Genomic DNA, 17,010 nt, shown 5'->3' on the forward strand with positions numbered 1-17,010 from the left:
TACCCATATATAGTTTTGTGTCTTCATTTCATTCTCTTGTTGTCCTATTGTATAAGCTCCAATAATTATTGTTGAGCTCGGCATTATCCGGATAAGTCTCTTTTTGTAGAATTGATCTTCCCCCTTTCTCTTTTACTTAAAGCTATATATATATATATATATATATATATATATATATATATATATATATATATATATATATATATATATATATATATATATATATATAGTAAATATGAAGAATTACTCCACCCTCGAAAATTCCTTTAAAATTACCACTCTTATAGGTTTTCGGAGTCGCTGAAAACGAAAATAATGTTTAAAATTACGGCAAACGAGTCGTTTCCAAGATATGAAGAAATGTTAGTTTAAAAAAGTGGGGGATCACTTTTCTATAATAATTTAACGTAAAATGAGCACCCACTTTGTGCCCCCCCCTCCACCGCTTCCCACCAAATGTAAACAGGTAATTTTTGTAAAATATTAAACAGTTCTTCTACTCGGTAAATGTCGGCACGTTACTTATGTTAAAACGGTTAATTAAACTGCATAAGCACTTGTTAAAAAAAAACTATACAAGTTCTATAATTGAACGAAAAACAAACCGGCAGTTAGTTCCCCCCCCCTCCAAAAACAAAAACAAAAAATCATAAAGTGAATGCATTTCTTCATATCTTGGAAACTACTTGCTTCCTGGAATTTAAAACGTTAGTGGTAATTTTAAAGGATTTTCCGAGATTGGAAAGAAGTCCCTTCCCCCCCCCCCAAAAAAAAATCGTGGCCACAAAGTGAGTGATCATTTTACGTTAAATTATTATAGAAAAGTGATCCCCCAGTTTTTTAAACTAACATTTCTTTATATCTTGGAAACGACTCGTTTTGCCGTAATTTTAAACGTTATTTTCATTTTCAGCGACCCACGAAAACCTACATGAGTGGTAATTTTAAAGGAATTTTCGAGGGTGGAGTAATTTTTCATATTTACCATATATATATATATATATATATATATATATATAGTAATTTATAAAATATATCTGGCGATTAAGCTACACTGGATATTCCGCGTTTCATCCATTCTAGGACTCTTCAGGCTTATGCGCGAATTCTGTGGTTGTTTATCGTTTTTATATGCTCCTCTTCTATTGAGATTTTAGTTAGCCAATCAGCTTTCTAGTATCCACCGCGCCCTTCCTATCATCCAATGAGCATGCATTTATTGGACAAAGGCCTATTTGGCCTCTGGTTGACCTGTTCCTTTGTGTGTGCTCTATTTAGTTTCTTGATCTGTTTTAAAACTAAGTTAGTGTTTTTTTATGTTAGTTTATATATAAATATACATATGTGTACATACATATATATACATATATATATGTGTGATCGTTTATGTATATTCATGTTTATTTAATTTATTTATTTGTTTATTTTTTATTGTTTTTGTTAGTTTTTAAAACTATTTTGTATCACTATCCTAGAGTAAATTTTATCTTGTGAACACATATGAACCCTACTTAAAAGATAACGCTACTCCAATATACGTAAACCCTAAGTCCAATCACCCACCATCAATTATAAAACACATTCCTAACTCGATCGTAAGTAGACTCAGTAATAACTCAAGCGATGAAAATGCATTTAACAGGTCAACCAATATCTACGAAACAGCCCTAAAAAATAGTGGATACAAAAATATCGATATCAAATATAAGCAACAAAACACCAACAACTATAATAAAATTAAAAATAGAAGAAAAAGAACCATAATTTGGTATACGGCCCATACAATCAAATGTTAAAAAACAAAACTTGGCAAGAAATTTCTAGATCTTATTGAAAAACACTTTCCCGCAACCAACCCTTTACACAAAATTTTCAATAAAAATACCTTAAAGTTATCTTACAGTTGTTGCGAAAATTTAGAGATGATAATTAAAGCACATAATAACAAAATATTAAATAAAAACAATGTAAACAACAACAAAATAAACAATAAAAAAAGTAGACACCATGACAAAAATAAAACTAACACTAGCAGAAATAATAATAACAATAATAATAATAATAATAATAATAAACCAACCCCGGACAAGAACAACCATACTATAAATAAAAATACTAATAACGAACAAGATAAATGCAACTGTAGACACTGCACACTTTGCCCACTTCAAAATAAATGTCTAACCAAAAGCGTAGTTTATCAGGCCACAATATTTGCAAAAGAAAACCCGAATAACAAGAAATATTACATAGGTATGACTTCCTTAGATTTCAAAACCCGATACTATGACCACAAAAGTACATTTAACAATAAAAAACACTGTATGAAAACAACACTAGCGAATAAATACTGGGAACTCAAAGAAAGCGGACATTCGCCGGTAGTCGAATGAAAAATAATAAGACAAGCTACTACGTGTAGGGACCTACGACCTATGTAGATTATGCCTTCATGAAAAATTTGCTATCCTGTACTTTAAAGAACCCCAACATCTATTAAACTGTAGAAGAGAAATAGCAAACAACTGTGTTCACAAGATAAAATTTACTCTAGGATAGTGATACAAAATAGTTTAAAAAACTAACAAAAATAAAAAATAAACAAATACATAAATTAAATAAACATAAATATACATAAACGATCACACACACACACACACACACACACACACACACACACACACACACACACACACATATATATATGTACACATACGTATATTTATATATAAACTAACATAAAAAAAAACACTAACCTAGTTTTAAAACAGATCAAGAAACTAAATCGAGCACACACAAAGGAACAGGTCAACCAGAGGCCAAATAGGCCTTTGTCTGATAAATGCATGCTCATAGGACGTTTGCCATTGTTTTTTTCTGAAATAATTAAAGTTTTATGGCACTTTTTTAGACACAAAGGAATTCTCACTCTCCCAACCTTTTTGTTTTTATTAGTTTTTATTGTAAGCAAAATAAATATTCTAGAGTTCACTTGCCTATTCAATATCACAGATTCTAAAAAGCTTTTCGCACCTATTTGGTAAATGGTCATATGGTGTCTATTAGAGACTTGGGACTTTAATATCAAAGATTTATCATTCTTGGAATATTTTTCTGGTGCTGGTTTGGTGCCCGGAAAACTTGTACCCGGAAAACTCGTCCCTTTTTGCTAGGTAGGAAAACTGGTCCCTTATTGAATAAATATCGATTGAAAACACATTTTGTTTTTGAAGCAGAAATTGTTTTTAAAGGCGACTATGCACTCCCATAATTTTTTAAAATTATTTTTATCTCGTCTTAAAAAAAATAAACTTGATCACGGAGTCAAGACACGAAAAACGAAACCATATATTTATTTTTTAAAAAATACTTTAGTTTTAACACTTTTTGTCTTATTACGAAGCAAAAGTAAAATTACGAAAACACGTATTATCAAAGAAAGCAATTATTTTATTTAGAAAAATTAATATAGTTTAAACAATTTTTGTGTTATTACGAAACAGCAAAAAAGAAAACACGGTCCTTATGTATTTTTTTGTGAATTTAGGAAAATTCTTACCCGGAAAACTCATCCTTTTTTTACTAGGTAGGAAAACTGGTCCCTTATTGAATGAATATCGATTAAAAACACATTTTATGACCGTTCTTGAAGGAGAAATTGTTTTTAAAAGAGACTATACCCTCATAATATTTAAAAAAAAAAATGTTTTTACTTGTTTACTGCTGTTTAAAAAAAAATCGATTTTCTAAGTATTCGTTTTCTACCTAACTTGCTAAGTTGTTAGTGGTTTCACTTATTTTAAAGCGTTTATTCTGTTCAAAAACGAGACCCCAGACCGCATATTTTTTTTTTTTTTAATATTTATACTTATTTACTGTTGTTTTTAAAAAAGCAAAATCGATTTCTATTTTTTCTACCTAGCTGGCTAAGTTGTTACTGGTTTAATTTATTTTGAAGCGTTTATAGAATAAAAAAAAAGAGTAGCGTAGAGTGTTACGTGAGAACGAGAAATGATGTCCGACATGAGGGAATCACATCTTAGGGGTTTTGATAATCGCTAAAAAATAGAAAATTAAAGAAAATACTGAGATATAGTTTTAAAACGAGCCCCCCCCCCCTTCCAAAAGAAAATAAATTTCTATACTTTAGGTAATATCCAAGATCACTGCTCGGAAAAAAAAAAAAATCAAGCTGTCTGTCTCCATATTTTCAAACTCTATCTCTTCCGAAACTAAAAGTCGCATAGCAGCGCTAGGAGCCTCAGATGATTGGATTTTTTTTATGGGCCGTTCTTTTATGGGTCTTTAGCCGGTTAAAATAGATTTCGAGGGGTCAGAAATAGGTAGGTTCATCTTAGTTTTTTAAGTTTTTAATCAGTTCATATGCATGTCACGATGGTACAGTGGTAACGTCACCAGCTTTAAATGCTACAGTTTTCGTTTCTAGTTTGCTGATGACACCTAAATACTAAAAAAAAAAAAGAAAATTTTTTTTTTTTTTTTATTAGTTTTGAAATCACGACTCTATAACAATATATACGAAATCTGGACAAATTAAAATATATTACAGCGTATTTTACGACGTGGCAAAGCACCCCCCCCTCTTCCTTCTCCCCTGGTATTTCTTAAGCAGAATTAAAGAAAAATAAGCAACGAAAGCAAAATACTTCCATTATGTACATCTAGTGTACGTTTTTGCATAAAAAGTGGTTGGTGTGCCGTAAAACCTTTTCTTTCTAGCGCAAGCCCGCTAATTTGCATACGTGCTCAAACGGCTACTGCTGCTGTTGCTAATATCTTGCTAGCCATCTATCCTTCGGCTGCTGCTGCTGCCTTTTTCACACGCGCTCATACGGCGCGCTGTTACAAAGAGAGAGAGAGAGATAGAGAGAGAGAGAGAGAGAGAGAGAGAGAGATAGAGATAGAGAGAGAGACTGTAAAACAGAATTTGATTGTAGGTTTTTAAATTCAGATTTTTTTTTTTTTATCTGTCGCACCTGTTAAGGAACCGACATCGTTTTAAGTTGTCTGGCAAGTTTCTAGTGTCACTCGGTGCATTTATTTATTGTCATCTATTTACTTATTTATTTACATAGACTTGATTAAATATCTTACCTACTTTTCATTTAAGCGGTTCTTCTGTTTGTTGTACGAGAAGTACCCGTGACCCGTCGGGTCACAGCTATGAATATTATCTGTTTTCCCTTGATGACACGTAGAAAATCCATACAATATCATAGGAGATATTCTTCTTGCATCACTAAAAATAATACATCTCTTTCTGTTGTAATATTTAATTAGATTTGCACTCTACAGCTATACCAGACACCAGAATGCCTGCTATTGTCTGACATATATATGGTTGGTGCAAAAAATGTCATTTTTAGCTACAAAAAACATTTGCACCAACCTAATATATATATATATATTACTAGCATGGGTGCCCGGCGTTGCCTGGGTGTTTGGAGGTGTATGCTGAGCAAAAAAAAAAACAAAACAAAAAAACCGGTCAATTTTTTAAATTTGACCCTTATTATGACCCCTTAACATTTATTGTATTGGGCTCAAATCGAGTTAAGTTAGATCCATGCCCAAGGAACCTATATCTAAAATTTCAAGTGTTTAGACCACAAATTGTCGGAGGAGTTTGGTAGAGTTCTCAAAGGTCAAATCGTTGAACTTTGACCCCTTAACAGCCAAATTTCTGTCCGAAAACCGATCACATAGATTTTCCCAAATCTCAGTACCCTGTATATCAAATTTCGAGTCTGTAGGCTATAAATTGACAGTTATTGCGAAGGAAAATGTACACAGACAGACAGACACGTTCACTTATATATATACACACACACATATTCTTCTCAGGAAAATCAGATCATACGGTATTACTGGAAGAATACTTAATATAATTAAATCCTTCTTAGATAAGAGAAAAATCCAGGTTGTCTTCGACGGTCGTACATCTAAACAATGTTATCAATGCGGGAGTGCCTCAAGGGTTTATCCTTGGCCCCCTATTATTTCTAATATTCATAAATGACCTCCCTGACAAAGTTGTCTGAGATGGGTATATATGCTGATGACACCACGATTTATAACAGCCACGGCAGGAAAACAAATGAACACATATCTAAAGGAATGGCAGAAACACTAGAGGATGACCTCCAATCTGTAGTAGAATGGGGACAAAAATGGATGGTCACCTTCAATGTTGCCAAGACTAAACTTGTTTCCTTCAATAATTACAAGAAACCTTCTCTACCACCAATCGCAATGGCCAATGACTCTTTATCTGAAAGTACATCTTTTAAACTCCTCGGTCTAACGTTCACAGGAAACATGAGTTGGAACAATTACATTGAGAGCATTGCCAGGATTTCTGCGAAAAAGGTAAACTTTCTCTACCGTGCTAGAAAGCTACTAACGCTCGAAAGTATCCTATACCTCTATAAGGCCACCATTCGCCCATGTATGGAGTATTGCTGTCATATTTTGGCTGGTGCATCTGCTACTAGTCTCTCGCTCCTGGACAAGGTTCAGAAGAGAATTGCCAACCTGATAGGTCCTGAACTGTCATCTAAGCTTCAGCCTCTGTCCCATCGACGAAATTTTGCATCCCTCTGCCTGTTCTACAAGTACTTTAGTGGTGAATGCTCTGACGAACTGCAAGCACTTGTACCCCCTCGACGTAAATACCCCCGACAAACAGCTAAATCCCACACCTTCACAGAGATTCCTAGATGTAAGAGAGCCTTCTACTCCAGTAGTTTCTTCCCCAGAACCGCTAGACTTTGGAATTCCCTTCCAGGTCCCTGCTTCCCCAACTGTACTGACATGCAGAAGTTCAAGTGTAACGTGAACCGACATCTTGCTTCCCAACTCCCTACATAGTACCCCTGTAGCTTATGTCCCTGATAGTAGCCCCCTACAAAAAGTGGCAATGTGCCTTGTTTGGGGTGAATATATATATAATATATATACACACACACACACACACACACACACACACACACGAACAGGCATATATATTGGGAAAGTGGTATTATCCACTGGAGAGCCATGTATTTAACAGCTGTCCTGTTTTTAAATCTCCGAAACAGCTACATGGTAAACAGCTGATGATCCCCGTTTTCTATTTTCAAAATTTTAGTTAAGGTTTTCTCTTTTCATCCTTATGTAGTTAAATTCTGTTTTAAAATTGAAGACTTTTGGGAAATCGGCTTATGCAAATGCTAAGTCTATTTCTTTTTAACAATTTTAGTTAAGCCTTTTTTTTTTTTTTCTTCCATCCATATATAAATGAATTCTCTTTTGTCATTATAAACTTTTAGAAGTCGGATTATGTAGATGCTAAGTCTGCGATAGGTTAAAATAATTTTTTTTTCTTCCGGGAATTTAAACTGCATTCTTTATTTTTATTTTTGCATTGTTTTTTATTCAGAGCTTCTTTAGACTCTCTCTCTCTCTCTCTCTCTCTCTCTCTCTGTGTCTCTCTCTCTCTCACTATATATATATATATATATATATATATATATATATATATATATACTAGCAAGAAGTGTCGACGTTGCCCGGGATTGAATGAGGATCAGCGTATGTTTCATATTTCCAATACTGTTGTCATCGAAATCGGTTAAATCGCCTATTTGTCAATCAAATCGATTGATTGCCTGCTCTAATCAGCGTCTCATTGTGGTGCCCCAGGAGGTGGGGGAGCTTCACATGCCTCCTGGCAGTGAATTAATCCACAATACACTGTAGTCTATATTGCACTGTAGGGAATCTACTGTTGATTTGATAAAATTATTTATACCTAACGACTTAAATTAAAGTTGAAAATGCAAAAGTCAAGTATCACGGTTTAGTTGTGCTCTAAATAGAAACCTTAATTTAATTGTGGAAATTTCCAACTGCATCTCCTTGTTATGGGAGATCATATTTCGGCGGTAACACGGTCCCTTTTTTGCACAAGTACTTTTTTTTTTGTTAAAAATATTTTCTTCACATATAAATGCTATGTAGACATCATAAGACGATTATTTTGTGCCAGTGTGTCGAAGTTGGTAGCTTGATGGATGATAGTGGCGACGACGGAGTTGTGCTGTGGCGCATTCCACCAAGTTTATAAATAGCGTGAGATTAAAAAATAGACAAATCAAGTTTTTTTTTCTTTCTCTTTTTTTTCTTTTTTTTCTTTCTCTTTTTTCTTTTTTTTTCTTTTTTTCTTTTTTCTTTCTTTTTTTTCTCTTTTTCTTTTTTTTTCTTTCTCTTTTTTCTTTTTTTTCTTTCTCTTTTTTCTTTTTTTTTCTTTTTTTCTTTTTTTTTCTTTCTCTTTTTTCTTTTTTCCTTTCTCTTTTTTCTTTTCCTTTCTCTTTTTTCTTTTTTTCCTTTCTCTTTTTTTTTTTCCTTTCTCTTTTTTTTTTTTCTTTCTCTTTTTTTCTCTTTTTCTTTTTTTCTTTTTCTCTTTTTCTTTTTTTCTTTTTCTTTTTTCTTTTTTCTTTCTCTTTTTTCTCTTTTTTTCTTTATCTTTTTTCTCTTTTTTCTTTTTCTCTTTTTTTCTTTCTCTTTTTTTCTTTCTCTTTTTTTCTTTCTCTTTTTTTTTTCTCTTTTTTTTCTTTATCTTTTTTCTCTTTTTCTTTTTCTCTTTTTCTTTTTCTCTTTTTTTCTTTCTCTTTTTTCTTTCTCTTTTTTCTTTCTCTTTTTTCTTTCTCTTTTTTCTTTCTCTTTTTTTCTTTCTCTTTTTTTATTTCTCTTTTTTTCTTTCTCTTTTTTTCTTTCTCTTTTTTTTCTTTCTCTTTTTTTCTTTCTCTTTTTCTCTTTTTTCTTTCTCTTTTTCTCTTTTTTCTTTCTCTTTTTTCTTTCTCTTTTTTCTTTCTCTTTTTTCTTTCTCTTTTTTCTTTCTCTTTTTTTCTTTCTCTTTTTTCTTTTTTTCTTTCTCTTTTTCTTTCTCTTTTTTTCTTTCTCTTTTTTCTTTTCTCTTTTTTTCTCTTTTTTTCTCTTTTTTCTCTTTTTTGTCTTTTTTTGTCTTTTTGTCTTTTTTATCTTTGTCTTTTTTCTCCTTTTTTTCTCCTTTCTCCTTTTTTCTCTTTTCTCCTCTTTTCCCCTCTCTCCTCTTTTCTCCTTTTTTCCTCCTTTTTTCTCCTCTTTTCTCCTTTTTTCCTCCTTTTTTCTCCTTTTTTTCTCCTTTTTTCTCCTTTTTTTCTCCTTTTTTCTCCTTTTTTTCTCCTTTTTTTCTCTTTGTTCCTCTTTTTTTCTCTTTGTTCCTCTTTTTTTCTCTTTGTTCCTCTTTTTTTTCTCTTTTTTCCTCTTTCTTTTACTCTTTTTTTTCTTTTTTTCTTTTCTTTTTCTCCTCTTTTTTTGTTGTATTTATTTCAAATGAGTTTGAATACCTGATGAGAAATGAGATGTAAGTTAATAGCTTACCTGATGCTGGTAACAGTTGATACAGTGGAATTTACTTGAAGCTTCTCATTATGTCTATGTGTGTCTATGCGTGTGTGTGTGTGTGTAATACTAGCTGTCCGCCCGGCGTTGCCCGGTCGTAAGATACGCTTAAATATGGTATTTTGATTCATACAGATTATGTATGCATTATTATAGAGACAATTCTCCATTGATTATTATATTAAACCTTATATATATCAGTGGGATCAAAACATATGACCTGGGTGCCACCAGCTAAAATCGAAACCAAAACATACAACTCTCCACTCTCATTCCTTAGCCTCTGAGCCACACCCATATGCATATAAGTTCCTAACAATGTTTGGTATAATTCTTTAGTTTGAATTCATTTTCTCAAACTTAACATATTCAACAGAGACCTCACCGCCATTTGTTAGTTTTTTTTTTTTTTTTTTTTTCCCAAATATATCGATAAACACTGATTTTCAAACGGAATAAACATTTTACATCAAATAAAAACACTAAAAACTTATCCAGTTAGGTAGAAAAGTAACTTATCTTACCTTTGGTAACATTTGTTTTTGACAACTTTTTCGGATCTATGTGTATAGTAAAACAAACCGCAAATGTATGCATATATTTATGTATAAATTCACCTGTCATTTCTGTTTTAAAAGATGGTATCACCCGATCGCCGAAGACAAGATTCAAGCAAGCAAGATGCACAATTTTATAATTATATAGATTAAACATTTGAATAATATTGGACGCAATTCCATTATTATTTATCATTGATTTATTTATTTTTTTTAACTTATACTAGCATGAGGGGTGGGGGTGATCTTGCAGGTCGTAAAATACCCTTAAATATATTTCAATTCTTGCAGAATCAATTCTCTATCGAATGTTATATAGTACTGATTTCCAAAGTTTAAACCAAAAATGACTTTGGTGCCGTCAGCTAGAATCGAAACAAAAACATTTTTTAGATATTTAAGATAACTCGACAGATAAAGATTTAAAATGCGACCACTTCTAGATAATTAATGAACTTGCGCATGCGTATAACTAATAGAAATATGTTGGCAAGTTGAAATGAACATTTTGTATTCCAACTTGCCGACTTCTGTACGCGTTATTTATCCATCCAAACAAAGATTTTACCTTTTAAAAACGATCATTGGTGTATGATTTATATTTCCTGTTAATTTCAGTGTTATGTGGCGAGTAATTTAAGAGTTTATCGGTTAAATATTTCCACACATATACATCTACTGATTTATTTATATAGAATTATGAAACCCGTGGAAATTTCACAGTGGCTTTTTCATATTGCTGCTGAACATTCTGTGGACGTTCAATGACCCCACGATATTATCGTAGCCCTTTTGTTAAAACTGCAAAAGTATTTATCTAAGTAATCTGGTTAATGTAGTGTCAGAATACATCTGGTTATTACGGTTTATCTCCAGTATCCTTATAGAAGTCTGTGATATATTTCCAGTGTATGGACGCTCTTGGCACAAACGGAAACCCCATAATATCATTATACCATTTTTAGACAGAACAGATACTACCCTTGGACCCTAGCTAGAAGATTTAGAAGGTATATTTTCACATACAGCCCCCCCCTCATTTTAAAATTTTGTTTATTACAGTTTATCTCCAATGTCCTTATAGGAGTCTGTGAAGTATTTCCGGCCAGCCGGCGTGAACAAAACCCCATGATATCATTACACCATCTTTAGACAGAACAGATACTACCCTTGGATCCCAGCCTGAAGACCAAGAAGGTATATTTTAGTTTCACATACGGCCCAAAAATGACATCATTTCATTCATGTGAACGTTTAACGCGAATGGAGACCCGCACTATTATTGTAACCCTTTTGTTAAAACCATAAAAATATTTATCTAAGTAATCTGGTTAATGTAGAGTCAGAATATACATGGTTATTACGGTTTATCTCCAGTATCCTTATAGAAGTCTGTGACATTTTTTTTTTTTTTTTTTTACATGAAGGTCACCACTTATCAAGGCCGGGAATCCACTCAGGGATAAGGGTTATTGCGTGTACAGTAATCAATGAGATAGTATGGAATCTACGTTTTGATTTAGGCACAGATAGGGAGTGGGGAAAATTATTGACGATGGTTTCAGCTAGTCGGGTGCTTTTTTAAAAAGATTGGCGAGGGGGGACCAGAGAATGGAGCTCAGACGAGCATTTATCACTTTGTTTTCCCTGTGGATGGGGAATTCTACTGGATGCCAAACATTCTCCCATTAGTTTAGTTACTCCAACAGAGAGATCGTTTTAAGATTCTAACTGTCCCTTTAAGTGCTATTATTTGTATTTCTCTTGCACTTGGTTCACCGGGTATATTTGCCAAATAGTTTTGACATTCTTTTTCATTAACCCGGTTTCTCCTATAACGACTGGTATGATTGATACCTTTTTAAGATTCCAGTTTCATGTCGTACAGTAATCAATGAGATAGTATCGTGGTAATCATTAGTATTGATTAGATTTGATAAAGTGTCTTACTTAAGGGGGCGGTTCATCAGGAATTTGTTTATGTTGGACTTGAAGACATCCAAGTTGTAGTCAGGTAGGAAACAGGCAAACGGAAGAGAGTTCCACAGGCGTGCACTTCTAAGAAGGAAGCTTTGTTCATGGAATCTACGTTTTGATTTAGGCACAGATAAAGAGTGGGGACAGTTAAGTGACATATTTCCATTGTATGGACACTTGGCACAAACGGAAACCCCACAATAGCATAATACCATCTTTAGACAGAACAGATACTACCCTTGGATCCTAAGCAGAAGATTTAGAAGGTATACTTTATTTTCACATACAGCCTCCATGTCCCCGTTTTTTAAATTTTGCATAGTATCTTTAGTGATCGGGAGATCCTATTTATTAAAAAGAAGGAGAAAAGGTGATAACGCATCACCAACATTAAATTAACATATCCATACAATAATTTAATGTCTGTGGTATGTTATCACTTTCTATTCTCTGTTTTAATAAATAGGATCACCTGATCAAATAATTTACAATCTGCCACTCAGGGATAAGGGTTATTGCGTGTACAGTAATCAATAAGATAGTATTGTAGTAATCATTAGTGTTGGGGGTTTTGATAGAGTGTCTTACTTAAGGGGGCGGTTTGTCAGGAGTTTGTTTATGTTGGTCTTGAAGACATCCAAGTTGTAGTCAGGTGGGAAACAGGCAAACGGAAGAGAGTTCCACAGGCGTGCACTTCAAATTAAGGCATGACAAATTAAGACATGACAAACTAAGGCACAAAAAACTAAGGTACAACAAATTAAGACAACAAACTAAGACACACCAAATTAAGGCACAACAAATTAATGCATGACAAACTGAGACATGACAAACTAAGGCACAAAAAATTAAGGCACGACAAACTAAGACATAACAAATAAGGCCACTACAAATTTAGGCAAAACAATTTAAGACACTACAAATTAAAGAACAACAAATTAAGGCACAACAAATTAAACACGACAAATTAAGGCACAATAAATTAAAGAACAACAAATTAAGGCACAAAAAATTAAGACACACAAGAAATTAAGACACAACAAATCAAGGAACAACAAATAAAGGCACAAGAAATTAAGGCACGGCAAATTAAAGAACAACAAATTAAGACACAACAAATAAAGGCACAAAAAAATTTAAGAACAAATTATTAAAGCACAACAAATTAATTAATAACAAATTTAGGCACAACAAAATTAAGAACAGCAAATTAAGGCACAACAAACTAAGGCACAACAAACTAAGGCACAACAAATTAAAGCACGATTTTTCTGTTTCCGATTCTGATTCATCGTCCTAAAAGCACGACAAATGGCTTCTGCGGATTCTCTATTCATGCGATATCATTCAAGCAACCTGGGATTCTTATATCAAGAACAACAAAAAGCAACTGATTTTAATTTTGACGGACTGGCATGCTTTTTATTTTGTTTTTGTTAAAAGTTTTCAAAAAACAAAATACTTTTTTAATTTTTTGTTTCTTTTCAATAATCTTTGTAAAAACAAACAAACAATAGAAATTTTTCTTTTGCTAAAAATCTTCATAAATTTTTTTTTTTTTTTGCTAATATCTTTTAAAAAATCTAAAATTATTTATTTCTTTTTTTTTTTTTCGAAAATCTTTGTAAAATGTTTATTCCGTTTGAAAATCAGTGTTTATCGATATATTTGGGAAAAACAAAAACAAAAAAAAAAAACTAACAAATGGCGGTGAGGTCTCTGTTGAATATGTTAAGTTTGAGAAAATGAATTCAAACTAAAGAATTATACCAAACATTGTTAGGAACTTATATGCATATGGGTGTGGCTCAGAGGCTAAGGAATGAGAGTGGAGAGTTGTATGTTTTGGTTTCGATTTTAGCTGGTGGCACCCAGATCATATGTTTTGATCCCACTGATATATATAAGGTTTAATATAATAATCAATGGAGAATTGTCTCTATAATAATGCATCGGAATATTGCTCAGAACACCTATTTATACTCAACAGGTGATTCCCAATGGCGGACTCATGAGCTTGGGAGTGCCCGGATGTTCTCTCCCAAGCTCATGAGTCCGCCATTGGGAATCACCTGTTGAGTATAAATAGGTGTTCTGAGCAATATTCCGATGGGTGGTTTTCTGTTTTATACAGTGCGAGGTCGAACTATCATCTCAATATTATTGAGGCGTTAGTTATTAACAACTCTCGACCTAGCCTGTGTAGACAAAAGATTCTGAAACATCAGTTGGAGATATTCATTGATTTAAAACCACCTGAACAGTGAGATTTTTTTTTTTTTTTTTTTTTTTTTTTTCACTGTTCTTCCAACTGAAACCAAAAATTCCCTTCTTCCCTCATTCGTTTCTTAGTTTTTAATTTATCATTCTGACGTTTCCTCTTAGAGGGTCAGACGATAAGGCCTTAAGGATATTTTAATAATTTCACCTGCCCATTTCTTGTGTTTTTTTTTTGGTATTTAATTAAATTATGTTTCCTCTGAAATTTCTCCTTCCATTTTGCTGTACCAAAAATCTACTTATATATATATATATATATATATATATATATATATATAGGTCCATCCTTCATTTTCATTTAAAAAAAATAAATATATATAGGTTCATCCTCCTTTTTCATTAAAAAAAAAAAAAAAATTTATAGGTCCATCCTCCTTTTTTCATTAAAAAAAAAAAAATTATAGGTCCATCCTCCTTTTTTCATTAAAAAAAAAAAATATAGGTCCATCCTCCTTTTTCATTAAAAAAAAAATAAAAATTATAGGTCCATCCTCCTTTTTTCATTAAAAAAAAAAAAAAAAAAATTATAGGTCCATCCTCCTTTTTTCATTAAAAAAAAATAAAATTATAGGTCCATCCTCCTTTTTTCATTAAAACAAAAAATTATAGGTCCATCCTCCTTTTTTCATTAAAAAATAAATAAATAAATAACTACTTATGTCGTTGTTGCAGACCATCTACTAGTTGGCCAGCTGTGTACAGATCACAAGAGCGATAGGAGCATTCTATCATGTCTGAAAGTGACACAATGTTCAACAAGCGAGATCAGAGATGCGCCGCTGTACAACTCATGCTCTCTACCGATTCAAGTTATGCCAATAGAACCATTGCCAGCACTCTTAAAATGCATCGCTGGATTGCCACAAATAACAGGAACATGCCCAGGGTGATGAAAACAGTTTCCGGCCACAGTTATGGTCTTTTGAATGAGTGCCACATCATGCCATCTCACATTTTCGAAGTCGGGTTGAGAGTCAACACCAAAGTGTACCTGGATGTGCTGAAGAGTGTGGTGATCCCCTGGTGCAATCAGGTGGCCGCTGGCAGACTCTGTGTGTGGCAGCAGGATTCGACTCTGGTCCACGAGTCCAAAAAGACCCAGGCTTGGCTTGGCTTCAGAAGGAGTGCTGCTACGACTTTCTACTCGTCTCTCACTGGTTCCGCTCCTCGCCCAACCTGAACTCGCTGCACTACTTCATTTGGTCATATGTCGAGAACATCACTAACATGACCTCGTACAACACCAAAGCCAGCCTGGTCGCCACCATCCGCCAAGTCTCCTGCCAGTGCTTGTGGCATAGTCATGCTCCCGGTTCTGGACCCACATCAAGGCGGTGATTGAGGCTGAAGGCGGCTACATTGAATAAATGTCAGCTCTATTACATAATCAAGTTACATGAATTGATTTTTTTCGATAAGTTTCCTCCTCCTCTTTCTCTTCCATTTCCTCCTCCTCTTTCTCCTCCTCCTCCTCTTTCTCTTCCATTTCCTCCTCCTCTTTCTCCTCCTCCTCCTCTTTCTCTTCCATTTCCTCCTCCTCTTTCTCCTCCTCCTCCTCTTTCTCTTCCATTTCCTCCTCCTCTTTCTCCTCCTCCTCCATTTCCTCCTTTTTCTGTCTTTTTTGTTCCCCTCCACCCCTTTTTAATTTCTTAACGCCTCGTTCACCCGCTTTCCTCCCCCCTCTCAACCGTTTCTTTCTCTCACCTCAGAAAAAGAAAGACTTTGACCTTAAATAAATAAACCTCGACTCAATTTACATCCGAATAAGCCGGCAAGTCGCGCGCTTCGTTCAGAACGAGTCCAACCTCACCCCTCACCCCCTGTCTCATCGGAGTTCACTCCCCATCCATTCACACGCACCTTGCGAATATGTCGTCAGTCGAACTTAGCGGCATTAAAACTAAACAATGACTCACAATTTTAAACATTTTCATTATTAAAAAAATAACATTTCGTTATACTTTTTTTTTTCTTCTTTTTTAAATGTTAATAACGGGAACGCGTTCTTATTTTTGGTCTTCTTACACTAACAACAAATCACGTGAAAAAATACAATCAGGAAATGATTACAAATGATTCCGTTCAATATGTTTGTCGAAATCGGTATGTTATACGTTTTTTTTTATTAATTTTATTTTGAAATTTTATTTTTTTAACCTCTTTAGGGGTCTTCTTGTAACCATAGGGCCAATCCAGAATTATTCAACCTATTAAAATTTGGCTAAATTTTTACGACGTGCGGCGCACGCAGCACTCGGCAGAGCGTGTTATAAACACCGTCAACCTCCCATGTTAAGAACGGTCTTCGGAATAAACACCCCCAACCTCGGAAGCCGTTCTTAACATGGAGAGGTTGGGGAGGGGGTTGTTTATTCCGAAAGCCATTCTTAACATGGGGTGGTTGGGGGTGTTTATACTACATTGGGGTAGGTCGTAAAAAATATCAAAATTTGTATAATAAAAAATATTGGCGGATCTGAAAATTCTTGCACCCACCTCTGTTTTTTCTTTTTTTTTTTTTTGTTCATTTTTTTTTTTTCAGCGGATTATCAAAGGGACACTACTAGTCTACTAGACTATAAAAAATGTCAATAATTTTAATATTTGTAGGGGTTGCTCAGTTTCTAATGCAAAGTCCTAGTAAATCGATTATCCATCACTCACTCGTCTCCAAAATAGCTAATAACTTTTTAGGCGATTACATGTAAACAACTTGGCAAAAAAAGAAAATAAAAAAGATTTCAAATTCAGA

The 17,010-nt window shown here is 33.7% G+C and overlaps 1 protein-coding gene across 12 annotated transcripts in view; it reads left to right on the top strand.

Moving 5' to 3' along the window:
* Positions 1-17,010, top strand: part of LOC145268612 (uncharacterized) — a 746,770-nt gene that overhangs the window by 74,749 nt on the left and 655,011 nt on the right. The window contains exon 1 of one of the 12 annotated variants that reach the window (XM_080124072.1): positions 11,080-11,198. The exons of the other annotated variants lie outside the window; for them this stretch is intronic. The gene's annotated coding sequence lies outside the window, so the exon portion shown is untranslated. Of the gene's footprint in view, positions 1-11,079; positions 11,199-17,010 lie in introns of those variants that run through there. 12 annotated transcript variants of the gene reach the window in all.

The sequence above is a fragment of the Euprymna scolopes genome, chromosome 44, assembly GCF_053919585.1.
Source record: "Euprymna scolopes isolate OS-2025 chromosome 44, ASM5391958v1, whole genome shotgun sequence".
Taxonomy (NCBI): domain Eukaryota; kingdom Metazoa; phylum Mollusca; class Cephalopoda; order Sepiida; family Sepiolidae; genus Euprymna; species Euprymna scolopes.